General features: G+C 38.9%; 1 long non-coding RNA gene across 1 annotated transcript; it reads right to left on the bottom strand.

The window, feature by feature from the left end:
• Window positions 1-2,339: 2,339 nt before the first annotated feature.
• LOC121672109 lies at window positions 2,340-9,006 on the bottom strand. Its single transcript, XR_006018773.1, has 3 exons — window positions 8,438-9,006; window positions 7,596-7,724; window positions 2,340-5,996 (listed from the first exon to the last, which is right to left on the bottom strand). It is a non-coding gene; the product is annotated as an uncharacterized LOC121672109 (long non-coding RNA).
• Window positions 9,007-9,060: the final 54 nt, after the last annotated feature.

Here is a 9,060-nt window from a genome sequence, read left to right on the forward strand (position 1 = left end):
CCAATGACTAACATAGCTACTGCCTTTGTGCTTACTATACGTAATGCCACAGTTTATGTAATTTATCCTATTGTTGCATTGGGATTAAACTATGAAGGGACAGCTTTTTACCCCTCTGAATATAGAGTATGGGCTCAGATGGTAGGAGAAAAGTGGCAAACAGTAAATTTAGAATCTTGCATCACACGGGAACAACAAGGATTTATCTATGAAAGTAATACACTTGATGGTAAAGACATATGTCTTGATGCAGAACAAGGCATTTGTCACTTTGAGATCCATCCAGACACTTCAGCAAAAGCTGTACTTGTATATATTGGTCAAGGTTGTGTGTGCTTAAGAACTATCTGCACTTTTATGATGATAGATGACAGTAATATAAATGTAGCTGCCAGGAATCACCCTAATTTTTGTATTTGTAATTTTGCCAAGATTGTTGGGTGTGACCTTTCGTATTTAGCACTGGTTGGGTCTCAGCAATTGATAAGGTCTCACTACACCATATACCATAAATTGCTACCCACACCTATTGGGATGGACCTCACATTAATAAAGCAATTAGCGAAACATCAGGACCTAACTGAGATTTTAGAAGAAATCTGAAGAAAACAGGAAAAAGACCTTAGTCACCATCTATCATGACACACAAGAAATAAGCAGAATCTTGCAAAGAATAGAACAAGATGCAAGTCATAACTGGTGGGATGTGCTTTTCAGTGGTCACCTACCGCAACTGGCATCCTAAATATGTTATGTCACCCCATAATTGTCTTATTAATCTTGGTTAGTGCCTGCCTTGTGCTATTATGTTGCTTATTTGGAACTATAGAGTACTATAAAAGGTTATCAGTTTTAACTACTTTGTCAAATGCACATGGAAGAGCATTAAGGGATGCTTACTGTAAAAAATCATTAGGAAAAGAATTTATGTATTAGTAAAAGAATTTACTAACTCTTTAGAAAAGGGGGGACTGAATCAGGGGGATGGGGAAGCAGAGGTTAAATTATTTACTAAGAAGTTGTTTGTTAGAAGCAATGCGTACTGCTTGCCCAACTCTTATTGTGCCTACCAAAGCAGGATAAGAAGATATGAGACTATTGATAAAGGGAAGGAATCTTGACCAAAGATCCTGTTTTTAACCTAAAACTAACTCAAACCAGTCTTGAAGTTTGGCCTTAGGCCAGGGACATAAAGAGCATGCGCAGGGAGGAAAGGTGAAAAGTTCAAGATGAGGAAGACCCTTTACTTCATCTGAGGAAGACTCTTGTTTCATCTCAGAGACCCCTGCCCACGACCACCAGACAACACTGCGCAAGCGCAACGTGAATGTAAATGACTTTTGGGCTCATTGTAATATGAAGAGAAGCTAGGCGGGACTAGGCAATGAATATGTATAGGCGTATTGGGAAACTTAATTGTTGGAAAAGTCCAGCGACTGCGGCAGGGGGAGAAATTGCAGACCAGCCAATATGGTTGATAAAAGCAAGCTCCCCTTATTAGCAAATCCAGAGGCACTTACATAGTATACCAGCTTGTTAACTCTTAATTGACTCAAACCTATCAAAGCGCATTTCTGCTTCTACATAATTAGACTACATTGGCAAGCTTCTACTAGTTATGTTATGATTAAAGAATTCAGAGTTCACCCTCCCTTCTCCTGGTCAGTACATCTTATCTGCACAGCTGCACATCCTCAAGCTTGTAACCTGACATATACCAAGCTGAATGCAGCTGTTAGCGTGCATGACTTTGGAGGAACTATACCCCATGCGTCCCAGCGCTGGAATAAACATACCTACTTTACTACTTATTCTAGTAGTGGAGTCTTTCCCGCGCATCAGAAGAAGCAGGAGAGCAGGGAGAAAAAGCAGGCGGGGTGGGGGTGGGAAGCGAGTTGAACTTCCAGGTGAGCCCTCGGTCCTCCAAGAGACAAAAAAAAATGGTGGGGGGTAATTCCATTGCAGTTCACTGCTTTTATGTGCTAAGACTCCTCCCACGGCCCAATTTCCCAGGCATTTTTTCCCTGGCATCCGGGGGTCTGCCACACCAGCAGGGGGATGGTCGCTTGCAGCCCAGTGGTGGAAGCTTTCTCTGCCCTGTCAGGCGAAGTCCCCTCACAGACAGGGCTTACTGCCATTTTCTAAAGGGGTTGCCTGTCATGTCAGCAGTTTCCTTCCCCCTCACATGCCCTAGCTGCCTCCTGCATGTGGCAGGTGTTAAGGCTCCCCACATGCCCCTATAGTAATTTTTCACCCCATGTCAGAAAATGGATTTATAACATATGTTGAGGCATAAATAAAAATTAATTGGTTTCTCTCAATAAACCACAAGCAAATCATGCTATTTCAACAACCTGTTTAATTACCTGTAGTTCAAGCAAGTAGCAGGAATAACTCCAGCATAGAAACCTACAGTTTTAGCCCTTTTCCCCCTCCAAAAGAGCTGGAGGAGATAAAATCTCTTGCAGCATCCCAAAGAAAAGAGTAATGCCCAGAATGCAGGAGAATCCAGTTACCCGTGGTGATGCCTGAACCCTGTTGCTTGGGAATGGAATTGATTTCCATCATCCTGCACAGCTTCCATCTTCTGCAGCAGGTGAGGAGGGCAAGAAAGAAAAGCACACAACCAAGTAATACCTTTCCTAAGAGCAGAATTGTGTGTATCACAACAGGGATGGCACTCCATGGAAATGGACCACCCCATGGGCAGCACACAAAGTGAGCTCCTGTGTCCTTTTACATAAAATACCTTCTGTCCCTGCTTGTCTGCCCTCACCTTCTATGTGCCTCTGTCCTCTCAGCTCTCCTCTCAGTCTTTCCTAACCACCCACAGGGAGGAAACAGCACCTACAGTAGCTGATTGCAGCCACAAAAGTGCCACAGAGCTGCATCATATATTTACTTATCTGTTGCCAAACACTACAAGTAGCTTATATAATATATAGATATATATATGTTGTTGTGCATAGTTGCATCTATGTGTATAGGTGTAGTTACACCTATATATAACTGATCTCAGTTATCACACAGCTGGTAGGAACTTTGTGTTCCTCTCAGCTGCCTAGTAAAGCAGAAGTTGGGGTGGCTAGTTGGCTCAAAATTTTTGAGGGAAAGAGGCCAACAGGTGAGGAAAAGAATCACAGCACATTCTTGGCTGGGTTGGAATACATTGAGTTTTTGTCTTTGTTTTGGTTTTTTTGTGGTTTTTTTCCTTTTTCAGAAAAACAGATTTAAAAAGTAGTATCACATCATCAAAGCTTGTTACACAGACATAAGAAATCTTGATTAAAGTATTTCACTCTTGGATTTTCCAAGTGCTGAGAACCAGCTTGCAGTTTGAATTATGTTTTTTAGTAATTGTCTTATGTGTTGAAGAAACAAACGAACATAAAATTGAAATTCTATATCTACATCAATACAGGCAAAGAGTAAACCTGAAACTGTTAGATGGACTTCGTTGTCTCCAGAATTTTCAGCTTTGTGAATAGCTGCCAGCAGCAACAGGCTGTTGCCCTTCAGAGAGGTGAACTTAGAGGGACAACTGGCTCTAGAGGGAGGTGAAAATCCTTGCCAGCTGTTTTCACAGATAGTTGCTGACAGCAAAGGAGCAATGTGCCATTTGGACAAATTCTGGAATCTCAAGCTTTGCTCTGGCCAGTGAAGTATATTCTCAAGACCAAAACTTTCCTCCCATCTCCTTTAGTCTTGCATTATGTCTGTTCTCTGCTGTGGCCTTGTTCTTCTTAATGATCCATTTCAACAATATCTTTCAACATTTTCCATGGTTCATCACAGCCTTTGTGTAGCAACTCAAAAATTCACTTTTTTGAAAGTGAAGGACAGAAAAATATTAATTTATGTGGTATTCAGACTCCATACTAGCAAGACTGAATAAACAATGGCCAGAGCTCTGCGAATTGCAAAATATCTCTGTTGTTATTCTAAGAGAGTCAAGTGCTGAAGCAGACCATACTGTGCTACATATCATCACAGCTAGAGTTCATAATATATTCCTAATTCCTCTGTCTTTCAAGAGTAGTTTCTTTTTTTTTTTTAATTAAAAAAAACCTATATGAAACAAAAGCAAAAAAAGAGGAACTCTGACATAAAGCACATGTACAGGCTATTTTGGGACTCTCACATTTTTTTGAAATTGGAAGGATGAAAAACTTTGGAAAGCTCATCATAGTTTGTGATTCAGTCCTTCAGGCAGTTGTTCTGGAGGGCTAAAATACTTTGCCATGTACCAGAGCAGTTCCAGAGATAAAAAGCCATTCAGAAAAGCCTACAATTTCAGAAACCATACTGTTAGAAGCAGTTAAAATAACTTCTTTTACTAGCAATTAGTGAAAATGAAGAAATAGAACATTTAAGTGCATACATCCATCGCAGCATGTTTAATCTACCAGATAAATAGACTCTTATCCAACAAAATATTGGTCTAAGATTTTTATTCCAGTAGCTTTGGCTACAAAAATTGCTTTTAATCACAGAGGCTTTATCCTTTAAACAGAAGGCTGTGGTTTGTCTTCTTGAAGCTCAGGAGCCTGCTTTTGCCTCTGCCTTGTTCCAGTTATTCCTAAGTAGGTCCAGGAGCAACAGGTTATATTTTTGTTGGAACACTATTATAATTTGCTTTATGATGGGGGAAGGAGCATGTGTCGCTTTGTGCTATGGGTAGGAATGTCATAATGCTGTAATTTCTCTTTCAACATTTTCCAAACTTCTGCTTGAAGAGAGAAGAATCAGACACACCTTATGAAACACACTTTCTATATAAATTGTACATAATATACCTTATTTAGCCCTGGTTTAGAATCATTGCCATTCTGTGATGGCTGCAATGGGGTCTCAATGTTTTGTCTTAGATGCACGCTTGTGCATGTAGCACAATGGAGCGTTGGGAGCACAGTGGCATACAAACCTGTTATTCATAATATATGTATTTTTTATTAAGCTAATACAGAGAAAACAACATTATTTAGCTATTCAGTTCTTTCTTAGTCCCTAAGAATGCATTTGAACACCTGTTTCATAGCCCTTCACAGGCATTTTGCTCTCTGTCTGCAAGCGCTTGGAGACAGGCTTTGCCATGGCCTAAAACACTTGTGATTTGTACCAGTTTGAAGGTTTACACCAAAACTTTGTGTTGCTATACTACCACCACATGCCACTGTGAAGACAGAGCAACACAGAAAGACCACAGTAAGCTGAATGAGATTTGGGAGGAGCAGAGCCCAGCCCACCGAAGGCAGGAGCCACTACTTTGATCCATGATGACAACACCGACCAGTGCTATTTTGATTGTAATGCTATGAAGTACCTATTGCTACTACTTGCAAACAGGTTTTCTTCCCAAAGCAGGAGCCTTAAATGTTTACTCCTGGATGTTATTGTGCAAGGAATGGTAGCATCTGAAATGTTTATGCAGGGGGGAAATCAGATCATGTACAGCCAGATGTCCTATGCTTACAATCAGAAATCCAAACTCAGGAGCAAACAGGTTGTTATTTTCCCTGTGATCCAATTTAAAAATGCTAACAGCTACTTTTATAATATTTTGACTTGATTTTAAAACCTTTTGCTTACATTTTAGCATGGAATGTTACAAAGGTGTAACTATGCACAACAACAGTTTGGACCAAAAGTAAGAAATCAATGTATGTATCAAGACAACAAAGACACAGAAGGAGTTCATCTGGCATGGTTTAGTTAAGTCTACTGCTTCTTTTAGCACATGTATTTAGAACATCCTGAGTGGCTTGACTGGATGCTACTTTCTACAGCAGAGATGTTAGTCACAGAAGCGTCTCTCTAGGCAATGTAAATCATCTCTTGCAGCACTAATACTGACCCTAATGACCGGTGTGTGATAGGGCAGACTGTACAGTTTCTTTTATGTCTCCAAGGAAGAGTATGAGGTTTCACACAGGAATCAGCTGGTTGATTGCCACAAATATTTGCATTAAACTTTCCAAAGGCTTCCACACTGCTTACTGGGAAAAAGAAAAAAGAATCTGATTTAGAAGAAGTGATAATAAACGATGTTTAGCAACAGACAAAATTCAGCAGGTCTTTTTCTTTGCAATCATTCAAAGCGCACTGTAAATTTGACTGCAGGTTACCAGTTAAGTGAATTACAGAGTATACACAGCACTGATGTGTAAATCATGCTTATCTGGGATGGCTTATGGGAACTTGCTCTGTTGCCATCACCAAAGCCCAGTTTCAAGGAATCTGTCATGTTCATCCACGTTGCTCAGGCATAAGTGTTCCCTGCACGCTGGACTTACTTCTACAAATAGTTACTTGCTTAACTTTAAGCACAAGGTAAACCAATTGTTTTTGCTGAGATTACTTATATAAGTAGTTCCATAGCAGTGTCAATTTGGGCCCAATAGACACAATCAGTAGAACAGCTGAACATCTCTTCTCAGGCATTCTCTGAGCATCAACTTAGGGCTTTATCTGAGGATTTAATCCATTACTACTTCCTCTATCCCTTCACTAAATAACCACTATTTTTTAAAAAAAGTTAACTAGATAGTGATTTGATTCTCACACCAACGTTCTTTTAATTTCATTTTCTTTGCCTTGAATTCCTTAAAAAGTATAATGTGTTTTAATGCAAAGTCAGAGTTAAGCTTCATACTCCGAAGTGTTTACAATCAAAACACCAAAATAAAAAGGAAGAAAGAATTCTTTCCTGACTGGGAATGCAGTATGGTTCTAGACTTGTAAATTGGTCAAATGACAGCCAGTAATCTTACAGCACCAAGTAGTAAAATATTTCATAAATCTTTTTCCCCCTGCGCACGAGATCAAATTGGAACTCAATAAGAAGCTCTTTTGTAACCTTGTGCTGTTATACTCATAAAAAGTAATTTTTTTGTCAAAAAGAGTCCAAGCAGTTTAAACAGAATGGAGTGGACCTGTACACTGGTAGGAGATTAATCTATTTCTTAATCTAGATGCCAGATGTTTACAAGGGAAAAAAAAGATTCCTAACTTGATTGCCTTCTCTATACCACAGCATTTATGTGTTCTTGGTTACTTGATTTTCTGATGTGGTACCCTCAGGTACATTTGGCTTTTAATTTGATCAAAAATAAAAACTTTGAGAGGCATAGGCTTGCAACTTTTCTGACAATCAAAAAATAAAGCCAACTGAGAAAAGACACTAGCAAAATAGAAAGAATATTATATCCAGTATTTTTCATTAGCACAAACTGAAAGTGCGGAGAGACTAATAATGAAAATATTTATTTAAAATAAGACAGTCGAGAGGTCTACTGCTTTATTGTATAGAACAATAATCCAGAAGTCCAGTAGCCATATATAATTTAAACCAAATATCCAAAGAACATTTTTTGCTTGGAAGAAAGCTACAATTCTCAGATCTTTATCCAGTTTGCATGGGACTAAAATAAAGCTATAAATAAATACACAGCATGACAATTGATATAGGATTTGCTCCCTAGCCTCTAAAAGATGCTGGCAATGATTCCCAAAAAATAAGAAATACTTCAATGAAGTTCTTTTTTTTTTTTGAGAGCAGAAATACAAATTCACCATAACAGTGCATGTGCACTTACCACATGCTCCAATTGTCACTAACTGAGATAAAAACTTAGGTGAAGAGCAGAAAACCACATGCTGCAACTGTACTGTGTACCTTTAGGGATCTTAAGCAACTTCTTCAGTTGTCTTCTCCTCCTCAGAAACTGAAAATGGAGACAAAACACCAATGAGAAACAATGGAAATTACTTATTCAATGACAAATAGTCAAGTAAGTTGTTTCCCTTAGTCCAAAGGATTCTTGGACTAAAGGGATAGAATTTACAAATCCGTATTAGGTATGCAGACATTTTTCCTTTTAGCTTTTTAATTCCAATTTTAAAAGAGTTTAGAGGCCAAACTTCTAAACTCCTTCGAAAATCTCCACAGTGATGATTTTAACACACATTTTTCTTTGCATTTAATTACATCATTCAACTTCAAAAGGAATATGAGATTGTTTATAGTTGCACCAAAGCACTGCAAGCTTTATTCATACCACATGTTCTATATTTTTCTTTACACCAATAGAATTTAAGAAAATTCTGTCTTTCAAATCAAGTCAGGTGTTGAAAAAATGTGTTATATGCAGCACAAGGAGAATTTCTTGTTCTTAATGAAGTTCACATGCAGCCACTTACAGCAGGGCACTGAGCAGGGCCATGAGTCACCACACTACACAATCGAATTTAGCAACCTACTTCTACTGCGTAGCACATAATTTCAAAATCAGATTTTCTGATAACACTGTGATGCCAAACACAGCCATCATGGGCAGCCGCACTACATCACTTGAGTTCTGCATGCTCTTGCAGCTGGTTCAATGCACACAGCCATCAGCACTTGACAAACATTGCAGACCCAGCTGGACTCTTGCACCTTCTGAAGTTTGCCATGACTCCTCAGCATCAGTGTCCTGGCTCTTTGAGTCTGTGTCAGAAATCTCTTGAGCTGCTGAGGCTACTGCTTCCTTATCACTGTCTAAGTTTTCCTCATGGGCAGAAGAAGCTGCAACATCCAAGACTTCACTCACAGTTTCTATGAATCAAATAAGAAAGATAATTGTTGTCTCTTTCCATTCACCATCATAAATGACGGTGAGCAATCAAGGCTCACAAAGCATGAAGTAGCTGCCCAACATATATGCTTGAAGTAGCTGAAGACAACAGGATCTATCAGATGATTAAATTTTATCAGGCAAATAAAACTTTGCAAACTGAATTCCAGGGAAAGTCTGCCTCTTTCCAACCCTGGGGCAGAAACCTATAAACTGGATCTATTTTCATGTATTTAGACATAGGCAAATATTCTCTAACGTGTATATTATCTCTTGCAGATATTGTGGCTTTGTTTTCTGATTTCTGTCAAATTCATAGGACATTACATCTACACTCCACATAATCTTGGAAAGACATCATGGGTAGTTTTAATGTAAAAATATCCTAGCATCAGGCAGAAGATTCAGGCTGCAATTCCATGATTGCCAACCAGATATTTTTCAA

The sequence above is a fragment of the Corvus kubaryi genome, unplaced genomic scaffold, assembly GCF_017639235.1.
Source record: "Corvus kubaryi isolate FWS band 111438036 unplaced genomic scaffold, C.kubaryi_AGA036_p1.0 37746, whole genome shotgun sequence".
In the NCBI taxonomy this organism is placed as follows: Eukaryota; Metazoa; Chordata; class Aves; order Passeriformes; family Corvidae; genus Corvus; species Corvus kubaryi.